Here is an 11,374-nt window from a genome sequence, read left to right as displayed (position 1 = left end):
CAGGCTCCACTACCCTGTCCTATACAACCAGGACAACCAGTTCAAGGATGTTGTCACCTAGAGTAGGCTAGTCCCTACTGCATAGATCAATTGAGATAATCAGATAGACACAGCCAAAAGACAAATCTGATCTGAGCAATCACTCACTTGCGACTCCCTCAGATGACTCTAGGCTATGCCAAGATGGCAGTGGGAGCTAACCAAGACAACAGTCTGCCAGGTCATAACAGTTCTTCTCTGTGCTTCCTTATTCCAGAGTCTATCCAGATTCTAACTTTTCCCTTCTTTTTAATCCCTACTTCAAATCTGCCCTGCCCTAGTTCAAATCTCTACCTTCTCGCACTTAAAGAATATTACAAAAGTAAACTTCCTTTTTTGTTCTGACTTCTGCTATTCTGAGGTTTTATGTTCAGACATACCAAATTCTGTGCTTAGACACAGTCTATTCCTCTACACTTTAGCCAGACGCTGCTTGCTCTAAGAGTGTATATTGCCTGGCAAACAATCTATGAATTCCATCCACTTAGAAAGATTCTATTTAGTAATAGACTCTAGTCTTGCATAAGAGCTCATACAGGAGAGAAGATAAAGACTGTGAAGATAAGTTATTTAGCTGGTTGGTTAGGGAGTGGTTTGGGTATCAATGACTATTCTTAATTCCTAGAGGCCCCATCTGCAAATATGATTTCATTGGTCTGTAAAATTGTAAAGTGGGGAATTATTTGGGAATTGAGGAGGGATCTGATACATTCCCAAAGAAAATAAGTAATCTCATAACTTAGGAAATTATTATTACTTATGAAAGGAAAACATCTCCTTAGCATTTATTTTTAACTAATATGTGATTGTATGGTAAGTGCCCTGTAGATATCCATTCTTTTTTTTTCTGTTTCTCAGTGAATCTGTAATAGAAATTCACACAGCATTGCATTATGAAATCCAATTGGCAGTTTGTGATGCAGAAAAAATTTTAATTGTTTGCATTGGTAAGGATTGAATTTAGATATTTGCATATAATATGCAAACCCTGTAATACAGACATATATTCGCACATCTGCCAGAATTATTCTTGAATAACTGGAGAACAACACTATGCTTGAATCTGCAGAAAGCATATTTCCATTTTTTGGACCCTTCTTACTTAGGAGCTATATCTGAAATTTGTTTAAAATTATATTGCTTTATTCTAAGATACTGAATAAATCTGAAATTTATGAAAAGGTAAAATTCCTTTCCTCAAACAGCCTACACTCTACTGAGAGATTCTACACATACACTATGAATAAAAATATGTATGCCTGACCAATGAGCAGTACTTGCTTGTGGTTTATATTTCTATATAGTTGCTTATTTTATATTGGAAATGTTTCATAAATTTCTGTTTATATATGTTGACTTTGATTACATTGAGTTGTATTTTTAAAGATATAAATAAAATTTTAAAACTTTATTTTCCAACCATTTGCTAATATTTGCCATATCGACCTAAAACCTTGCATTCATATTTAACTTACTGAATAGTTTTGATAGCTGTTTTGTCAATTCCCTTTGTTTTTGTATGTAAATGATCATGTCATCTCCAAGAAAGACAATTTTACATTATATTATGCCTTTTATGTATTTATCTTGCCTTATTGCAAAGGCTATTATTATCTGATACAGTATTTTAGAAAGTTATGTCAATAGGCTCCCTTGCCTTATGATTTTGTGAAGAAAAAATAGTATTCAAATGTCAGTGTTAATTATAGTGTGAATAATGCATCCCTTTAACAGTTTAAAAGAAATTTTCTTGGTTTTCAGTGGAAAAAATACTCAATAGCCAAAAAAAAAAATGCTTCGGTTAGATATATTTTCCAGCAAAGAATTTATGCATTCTATTTATTTCCCCAAATGTATTTAGCCATGAGACATAATATCTCCATCCTTTTCTTCTGTTATACCAAAATTAGTGAGAAATTTATAAGCCATAGAAATTTATGTCCCATTATGGAGATGTGAGGAGTCAGAACAAGTTCAAGATGTTGGCAGAATTGTTGTCTGTTAAGGGTCATTCTTTGCATATAAGATAGTGTGTGAATGTTGTGTTCTTTAGGAGGATGACAGTGTTCTCACAGCAGATAGAGTGACAAGTTGGGACAACATTCCCTTCAACATTTAGAAAATAACAAATCTCATACATTGGACTGGAAAGATGGCCAGAAGAAAAAAGGCACTTTCCACTGAGTCTGACAACAACCCCTAAAATCTGCATGGTCAAAGGAAAAAACTGACTGCTGTAGGCTTAGATTTTTTAAATCCCACTTTTAACAAGAGTTCTTAAATGATTTAACCTCCCTTCTAGCCCACTACCCACCAGAGGTAGTAGAAAAGAAAAGTTATTAGAAGAAATTAATTATTTCCTAGAATTGAATCATTTTTAAGAGGCAAGTTCATAGCACTAAATGCCTATGTAAAAAGAAAAATAGAGAGATATACAAGTATAATGAGCACACCTGAAAGCTCTAAACAAAAAAGACATAACTATATGCAAGAAATAATCAAATTTAAGACAAAAATCAACAAAATAGAAACAAATAAAAAAGAACAATACACAGAATCAATAAAACAAGGGTTCATTGTTGATTACCAAGAAAATCAATTAGATTGGGCAAATTAGTAAAAGATGTAGAGAAAACATTCAAATTAATAAAATTAGAATTGAAGGGGGACATCACAACAGACACCAAGGAAATCCAGAGAATCATAAGTACATGATTTAGCAACCTGTACTCAACCAAATTGGAAAATCATTTACCAAAAGTAATCAATTTAAACAGATCTACAACCTCTAATGAAATAGAAGCAGTTATTAAAGTCTCCCAACCAAAACAAAACACTGAGAGCCACATAGTTTTAGTGCAGAATTCTACAGACATTTAAAGAAGATATATATAATGCTGATACTCCACAAATTTATTCCACAAATTAAAAATAAGATCATTGCCAAATTCACTTTAAAAGGCCACAGTCACCCTGATACCTAAACGAGATAATGAAGTATAAATTTCTGATTTCCTTGGAGACTCAGTTGTGTCATGTGATGTTCTTCTGGAAGCTATTTGACGAGAGGATGTTTTACTGAAGTAGACACATGAAAGGATGTTTTGCTGAGAGACACTTGATAAGACATGTGGTATTTGGAAAGAGTATAAGTAGAACTCAACAGACAGTGAATGATGGTTTTGCATTGGTTCACCTTGTATTGATTTGTTGGTCTTCACTAATCTTTTTTTTGTCGTGACTTCATAGAGAGAAACACCTGAAGTACTTATGATATTCTGGTTGCTTATTGCCACTTTGGTTACTCGCAGTTTCTTCTGGATCAAGTCATTGCTACTGATTCATGTTTGGTGTTTGCAGATTGGATTGGACTGCTGCTACTGATTTGTGTTTGATGTTTTAGACTGGATTGCTGATATCCTGACAATCAATATTGGAATCATCCAAAAAAACTACTTCTAATCAGGTCCACATCCCCCTTGTCCTATTAACATTTTCCTCCCCTACTTTTGGTCAGTGAGCTAGAAGAGTGGTTGAAGTATTTAAGAACCCTTATTAAAGCAGGGTTTGAAAAATCTAACCCTACAACATAAAATTCCAACATGGAAAGGGAATTATAGGCCAATTTCCTTTATGAACATAGATGTAAAAATTCTCAATAAAAAACTTGTGGACCAAATCCAGGAATACATTAAAAGACCATCCATCATGATCTATTTGGCTTCATCAGAGAGGTGCAAGAATGCTTGAACATATGTAAATCAATAACTGTAATCCACCATATAAACAAACTTGAAGGTGTAGAAAAGGCCTATGACAGTTGAATATCTCTTCATGAAAAAAGTCTCAGAGTGATTAGAGATACAAGGAATATACCTTAATATAATAAAAGAAGTGTAAGTAAGCTCATAACTAACATCAATTTAGATAGAGAGAAACTCACACAATTCTACTAAAATCAGGAACAAGACAAGCCACTCTCTCCTTGCAGTGTGCCTATAGAAGACTAGGTGGGGGCAGGGGTACCAACTCCTCCAGCTGAACTATTGGCTACTGAAAGATTCTGGGAAGGTATAGATGTTTTCACCTGTATACCCATTGAGGAGACTACCCAATTCCAGATAGTTCTAAACACAGGGTCATACAAATGATCCTTGTTAAACCCAATGGATCTCAAAATAAAGTTAATTAAGGAATAAAATTTCATGTACCAACAACTAAAACATGGTTAAAATACATTTTCACAAAAATTATGTATATAGACCTCTAGAGGTCATGGTAGTACCCAGAAGAACCCCAGGTAAGCATCCCACCTACAGACCACCAATGCTTTCTTAATGTCTGCCCAGTCTACTCCCAACCCACCCCCTCCTCCTAACAATATATTAGCCCACAACTCTGGTGGAAGCCCCATACACTACCAGAGGCCATACTGGCAGCCAGAAACCCAAGTAGGCTGGTTGCTCACAAACTGCCCCCAACTTTCTTTGTGCCTGCCCATCCACCCCCAACCAGCTCCCTCTTGCATCAAAATGTCCTGGCCTCCAAACTGGGCCAGAGGACATGCTAGCAACCAGAACTATAGGAAATCTAGCACTGTACCTACACAGTGCCCAGTGCCCTGCCCAACTTACCTTCAATTACACTACCCCTTCTCATCAGTATATTCTGCCCTAAACTCCTATGAAAAACCTTCTTCTGGACCAGAGGCTGTGCTACAACCTATAACTTGAATGGAGACACCATACTCAACCACAAGCTAGTCCAGCCAGAAGACCAAGGAGAAAATAAAAATCAAGGGGAAAACATCCCTCCCACAAAGACAAACTCAGAAATCAAATTATAAACCTACAATTATTCAATCCTAGATGTCTAGGAGCCAGTGTAAGAACAAAACCAACAACAGTCAGGGGAATATGTCACTGCCAGACCCAAGTATCACAATACAACTATCCCTGAGTATTTCAACACAGATGAAACATGAGAAAATGACCTTAAGAAAAATTTTATGAAGATGATAGTGGTTTTTGTTCAGGAAATGAATAGAGCCTTTAAATAAATCTAAGAAAAGACAAACAAAAATGTGAAGGAAATAAATAAATCCATTAAGGAAAGTCAAGGTAAAACAAAGAGTTGAAGGAAATAACTAAAACTGTTCAAGACCTGAAGATGAAATAAAAGAAATAAAGAATAGAAGCAATAAAGAAAACACAAACTAAGAGAATTCTAGAAAAAGAAAATCCTAGGTGAGTAACAGTACCTACAGATATAAGCATCACCAACAGAATACAAGAGATAGGGGAGAAAATCTCAGACATTGAAGATTCAATAGAAGAAATAGATTCATCAATCAAAGAAAACGTTAAATCTAAGAAATTCCTGACATAAAATATCCAGGAAATCTTGGACACTATGAAGAGACCAAACCTAAGAATAATAAAAATAGAAGGCCCAGAAAATATTTTTAACAAAATTATAGAAGAAAAAAATTTTAACCTAAAGAAAGATATACCTACAAAGGTACAAGAAGATTACAGAACACCAAATACACCGGACCAGAGAAGAGAGTCCACTCCTACATAATAATGAGAACACTAAAAATACAGAACAAGAAAGAATAATAAAATCTGAAACGAAAAATGGCATGTGTGAAAGCAGACATATTAGAATTACACTGAAATTCTCAGCAAAGATTCTAAAAGCTAGAAGTGTCCTTAAAAACTATAAGAGACCACAGAAGTCAGCCCAGATTACTATATCCAGCAAAACATTTAATCATTACGGATGGAGAAAATAAGATCTTCCAAAATAAAATCAAACTTTAAAATATCTACCCAGAAATCTACAGAAGATACTCGAAGGAAAACTCCAACCTAAGGAGGTTGACTGTACTAACAAAAACACAGGAAATAAATAATCTTACACCAGCAGGACCAAAAGAAGGGAAACACACACAAACACACTATTATCAACAACAAAAACAACAAATTAATAGGAATTAACAATCATTGGTCATTGATATCTCTCAGGATCAGTGGACTCAGGTCCCAAATAAAAAGACAGAGTAACAGAATGAATACAAAAACAGGCTCCATCCTTCTACTGCATACAAGAAACACATACATCAACCAAAAAGAGAGGCAACACCTCAGAGTAAAAGGTGGGAAATAAACATTTTCCAAGCAAATGGACCTAAGAAACAAGCTGCTGTAGCCATTCTACCAAATGCTGTAGTCATATCTACCAAAATAGATTTCAAATCAAAATTAACCAAAAGAGATGAGGAAGGACACTTCATACTTTTTGCTTATCAAAGGAACAATCCAAGATGATTGTTTCCTTTTTTTCTTTTATGGATATTTTCTTTATTTATATTTCAAATGTCATCTCCTTTCCAAGTCTCCTCTCTGGACACTAGCTATCCGTTCCCCTTCCTTTTGCCGCTAGAAGGGTTCTCCCCCAGTGACCCACCTACTCCCGCTTTCCCGCCCCGGCATTACCCTACACTGGGGCCTCGAACTCCTTCAGGTACAAGGGCTGTTCCTCCCAGTGACGTCCAACAAGGCCATCCTCTACTACAGATGAGGCTAGAGCCCTGGATCCCTCCATGTGTATTCTTTGGTCGGTAGTCCAATCCACAGGAACTCCTGGGGACCTAACCAGTTGACAATGTTGCTTAGCCCATGGGGCTGCAAACTCCCTCAGCTCCTTTAGCCCTTTCTACAATTCCTCCATCAGGGGCGTCATGCTCAGTCCAATGGTTAACTGTAAGCATTTGCTTTTGTACTTGTCGGATCTGGCAGAGCCTCTCAAGAAATAGCTATATCAGGCTCCTGTCAGCAAGCACCTCCTGGCATCCAAAATAGTGTCCAGGTTCAGTAACTGTATACAGGATGGATCCCCAGGTGGGGTAGTCTCTGGATGGCCTTTCCTTCAGATTTTGCTACACACTGTCTCCATATTTTCTCCTGTGAGTATTTTGTTCTCCCTTCTAAGAAGCTCTGAAACATCCACATTTGGTCTTCCTTCTTGAGCTTTATATGGTCTGTGAATTGTATCTTGGGTACTCTGAAATTTTGGGCTAATATGGACTTATCAGTGAGTACATAAATGTGTGTTCTTTTGTGATTGGGTTACCTCACTCAGGATATTTTCTAGATCCATCCATTTGCCTGTGAATTTCATGAAGTCATTGTTTTTAATAGCTGAGTAGTACTCCATTGTGTAAATGTATCACATTTTCTATATTCATTCCTCTATTGAGGGACATGTGGGTTCTTTCCAGATTCTGGCTATCATAAATATGGCTGCTATGAACATAATGGAGGATGTATACTTATTACATGTTGGAGCACCTTTGGGATATATGTCCAGGAGTGGTATAGCTGGAACCTCAGGTCCAATTTTCTGAGGAACCACCAGAATGATTTCCATAGTGGTTGTAACTAGATTGCAATCACACAAACTATGGAGGAGTGTTGCTCTTTCTCCACATCCTTGCCAGCATCTGCATTCACCTAAGTTTTTGATCTTAGCCATTCTGACTGGTATGAGGTAGAACCTCAGGGTAGTTTTAATTTTCATTTCCCTGATGACTAAGGATGTTGAATGTTTCTTTAGTGCTTCTCAGCCCTTCCAGTTTCCTCAATTGAGAATTCTGTTTAGCTCTGCCCCCCCTTTTTTTCTTAAGTTAACATAAATATATAGTGTTTTGTTTGTTTGTTTTGTATTTAGTAGACCTTAAAATCTTGGCTCTTACTGTGATAACTTGATACAAGAGTTACAAACATCAAGCAAAGCATTCAGTCTTACTTTTTGTTGTTCTCTTATAAACCACCTCCCAATTTGCCTACATTTCTTTTGGGTATATAAGTACTTTTAAAATATGTAAGCTGTCCTGAAAACCATAGTATAGTGTAAAAACATGGAAGAAACAATACTACTAATAGAGAGGCTGAAATAGGACAAGCAAGATCTCAAGACCATTATGTTGTACACAGCAAGACACTGTCACGTACAAACAAACAAGCTGAAAGTATATATAGATTGTACAATATTGGACCTATTTTTCCAATTACCAAATTAGAGAGAATATTGGATGACAGTCAATAAATTTCTAATTTCTCATATTTTTGGAATTCAATCACTTAGGATATGTTGGTAATATTAATTTTCATATTAAGATATTAAGAAAAAGTAATGTACTTTTTCATGTAGTTTTTACTATTTCATGTAGTTTTTGTTGTAAGAGGCGGAATTGGGTTTGTGTGGATTTGTTGAAAGATTTCTTTCTTGCTTCTTCTAGGGTGTAGTTTTGTTCCTTATGTTGATGTTTTCCATCTTTTATCCTTTGTAGGGCTGGATTTCTGGAAAGATATTGTGTAAATTCAGTTTTGTCATGGAATATCTTGTTTTCTCCATCTATGGTAATTGAGAGTTTTGCTGGGTATAGTAGCCTGGACTGGCATTTGTGTTCTCCTAGGGTTTGTATGACATCTTCCCGGGATCTTCTAGCTTTCATAGTCTCTGGTGAGAAGTCTGGTGTAAGAAGCCTGCCTTTATATGTTACTTGACCTTTTTCCCTTACTGCTTTTAAAATTCTTTCTTTGTTTAGTGCATTTGGTGTTTTATTATTAAGTAACGGGAGGAATTTCTTTTCTGGTCCAGTCTATTTGGAGTTCTATAGGCTTCTTGTATGTTCATGGGCATCTCTTTCTTTAGGTTAGGGAAGTATCATTAGGTTTGGTCTTCTCGTTGTGTCCTGGATTTACTGGATGTTTTGGGTTAGGAGCTTTGTGCACTTGGATTTTCTTTGACTGTTGTGTCAATGTTTTCTTTTCCTTTTCCTTTCTTTTCTTTTTTTTTCTTTTTTTGAAATTTTTATTAGATATTTCTTTGTTTACATTTCAAATGTTATTCCCTTTCCTGGTTTCTACTCCAAAAACCTCCTCCCACATCCTCCCTCTTCCTGTTTCTATGAGGTTGTTCCCCCACCCACCAATGTTTTATGGTATTTTTTGCACCTGAGATTCTCTCTTCTGTCTCTTGTACTTTGTTGGTGATACTTTGGTCTATGACTCCTGATCTCTTTCCTAGGTTTTCAATCTCCAGGGTTTTCTCCCTTTGTGATTTCTTTACTGTTTTATTTCCATTTTTAGATTCTAGATGGATTCGTTCAATCCCTTCACCTGTTTGGTTGTGCTTTCTTGTAATTTTTGAGGGACTTTGTTTTCTCTTAAAAGGTTTTCTACCTGTTTACCTGTGTTCTCTTGCATTTCTTTAAGGGCATTATTTATGTGCTTCTTAAAGTCCTCTATCATCATCATGAAGTATGATTTTAAATCAGAGTCTTGCTTTTCTGGAGTGTTGGGGTATCCAGGGCTCACTGTGGTGGGAGAACTAAGTTCTGATGATGCCAAGTAGTTTTGTTTTCTGTTGCTTATGATCTTGCCCTTGCCTCTCACCATCTGGTTATCTCTGGTGTTAGATAGCCTTGCTGTATCTGACTGTGGCTTGTCCCTCCTGCAAGCCTATGTGTCAGTAGTCCCAGTAGACCAGATCTCTCCAGGAGGAACTTGGGTATGGAGAGCTGTAGCACAGGATCAGCTCCAGGCATAGGCAGAAACTGAAAGGATCCTGTCCCAGGCTACTCCTCAGTTCCTGTGCCCTGAATGCTCTGGTGGGTCCCTCTGAGTAGAACCATAGTAATAAAAACCACATGGTACTTGAAAAAAAAAAAAACCAGACAGGTTGATCACTGGAATCGAATCAAAGACCCACATGTAAATCCTCACACATGTGGAGACCTGACTTTTTTTTAATAAAGAGTCCAGAAGTACATAATGGAAAGAGAAGTCATCTTTTTTTTTTATCTACATGTCTTCTCTCTTAAAATAAATTGGTTTATGATGTAAAAACATGAAATATAAAGCATCTGATGATTATATCAATAAAAAATGGTACTGGTCTAACTCAGTGTCAATATGTAGAAGAATGCAAATTGATCCATATGTATCACCTTACACAAACTCAATTCCAAGGGAACAAAGACCTTAACATAAAACTAGATACATTGAACCTAATAAAAGAGAAAGTAGGGAATAGTCTTGAACACATTGTCACAGAGCACATCTTCCTAAACAGAACACCAACAGCACAAGCCCTAAGAAAAACAATTAATAAATTAGACCTTATGAACTGAAAAGCTTCTATATGTTAAAGAACACTGTCAAAGGGACAAAATGGCAGCTTATATAATGAGAAGGTCTTCACCAACAGTACATCTGATAGAGTAGTGGTATCTAAAATATATAAAGAACTCAAACTAGACATCAACATACCAAATAATCCCATTTTAAAATGGGGTACAAACATAAACAGAGAATTCCTAACAGAGAAATCTCAAATAACACTAAAAGAAATGTTTAATATTCTTAGCCATTAGTGAATGTAAGTCAAAATGACTCTGAGATTCATTTAAAATGAATTAGTCTAAATGGCCAAGATCAGTCACAAGTGATAGCTCATGCTGGTGAGGATGGAGAGCAAAGGGAACACTCCTTCATTGCTCATGGGAGTGCAAACTTGTATAGCTACTAGGTAAATCAATATGGTGGTTCCTCAGAAAATTTGGAATCAGTCTATCTCAAGACCCCGCTATACCACTCAGGCAAAAAGACACTCCATCCACCACAAGAACACTTGCTCGACTATGTTCATAGCAGCTTTACTCATAATAGCCAGAAACTGGAACGGCACAGATGTTCTTCAACTGACAAATGGATAGAGAAAATGTGGTACATTTACACCATGGAGTATCACTCAGCTGTTAAAAATAGGCAAATGGATGGAACTAGAAAATTTCCTGAGTGAGGTAACATAGACCCTGAAAAACAAACATGGTATATATTCACTTATAAATGGACATTAGCTATTAAGTAACAATGAGGGCTCAGGAGTAGGGGTGGAGGTTGGGGTACAGACTCATGGGTCTCCCTGGGAAGGGAAAATAGAATCGTTTTTGTAAGTAGACTGTGGGCCAGTGGGGATGGGAACAGATGGAATCAGGCAAGGAGAGGTTACTTGAAAAGACAACTAGAATGTAGGGTCAGCTGGGAGGTGGTGATAGAGAAACTAGTGTAGTATAAAGTTCCAAACAAGAGAGACCCTAACAAAACTCCTAATAATGGAGGACATGGAGACCAAATTGGCCATCTTCTATAATGAAGCAAGGTTCTCAGTCAAAAAAAAAAATCCTTTGCCCTGCAAACTATACTGCCTGTAAGAAGTGCTGATGTAATGGTGGTGAAGAACTTGTGCAAGTGGCCAATCAATG

The sequence above is a fragment of the Mastomys coucha genome, unplaced genomic scaffold, assembly GCF_008632895.1.
Source record: "Mastomys coucha isolate ucsf_1 unplaced genomic scaffold, UCSF_Mcou_1 pScaffold22, whole genome shotgun sequence".
NCBI classification, from domain to species: Eukaryota; Metazoa; Chordata; class Mammalia; order Rodentia; family Muridae; genus Mastomys; species Mastomys coucha.
This window is presented reverse-complemented; position numbering follows the sequence as displayed.